Source organism: Acanthisitta chloris, unplaced genomic scaffold (assembly GCF_000695815.1).
Source record: "Acanthisitta chloris isolate BGI_N310 unplaced genomic scaffold, ASM69581v1 scaffold18201, whole genome shotgun sequence".
In the NCBI taxonomy this organism is placed as follows: domain Eukaryota; kingdom Metazoa; phylum Chordata; class Aves; order Passeriformes; family Acanthisittidae; genus Acanthisitta; species Acanthisitta chloris.
The window spans coordinates 1-1,015 of NW_008657852.1; the positions used below are offsets into that span (position 1 = coordinate 1).

General features: G+C 50.4%; 1 pseudogene; it reads right to left on the reverse strand.

The window, feature by feature from the left end:
* Positions 1 to 637: 637 nt before the first annotated feature.
* The window catches only part of LOC103811891, a 1,497-nt pseudogene continuing 1,119 nt past the window's right edge, over positions 638 to 1,015 (reverse strand).

Below are 1,015 nucleotides of genomic sequence, written 5' to 3' on the forward strand. Positions count from 1 at the left end.
GAAATACAGAGCAGCTCTGCAGAGCACATTTTAGTTAGCGTTTCGAGCTCAGCTGATGTTAGTGTGAAAGGCAAAAGGCTGAATTACCAAAGTGTTAGGTTCTGGCCGTCCTACTTAAGTTGGATGGTATTTCAGTTCTTATCGATGGGAAATGTGAACTTACATTTATTAGTTGGAGATTCTCTTAGAGCAGCATATAATATCAATAAGGCTCTCAGGACCTGAACCCTGTATGTATCTTGATTCTTCCTGTGAAGCACCACAAAATCAATCCTGATTTATTCCCTCAAAGGAGCAGCTACCTGTGTTAGTGCAGTTCTTTAGAAGTTATGGAAGGCAAAAACACCTAGATAGTGCATTGCCAGTGGGTTTGTCATCCCTGACAACCCTGCAGGGACCAAGAGCTTCCTTCAGGCCAGTGATTTTTCCTTCTTTTTCTTGAAGAACAAAATGAAACACTGATTTCCTTGTGCACACCTAGACAGGACTTTTCACGTGACAGCATGTGTGACTTTTGATCAAGGGAGAATTTTAGCTGGAGTTAAGGAGCGTTCTGATCTGGCTTTGTCTGCGCGCTGTTTGCTCTGTGCCTCGGGGAGAGGCAGCAGCAGTGTACACAGTCTGAGCCGGAGCAAACCGCAAGGTGTCACCCTTGGGCTCCAGCTCGACACTGATCTGATGAAGCTCCTCCTCGACTCGCACCTCCTCATGTGACCTGCCATCCTGACCTGAGAACTGCGTGCACCTCCTGTACCTGGGCTGCTCAGAGGTCTCCGAAGGTGATCGCTCGGGGACAGACAGAGATGTTGACGACAGAGTTGTGGCTATGGAGGCTGTGGTAGCTTCTTCAAAGGAAGGAGGAGTGCACGGGAGCAGGTCTGGCCTGCCTTCATCATCCAGCGTGGGGTAACTCCTGGCCTCCCGGAGGTCATACTGGGTGTCATCCTTCTCCGAGGGGAGTTGGCTGGCCGAGAACGCCGCGGTGGGACCAACCGCCTTCCCAGCCAGGAAGGCC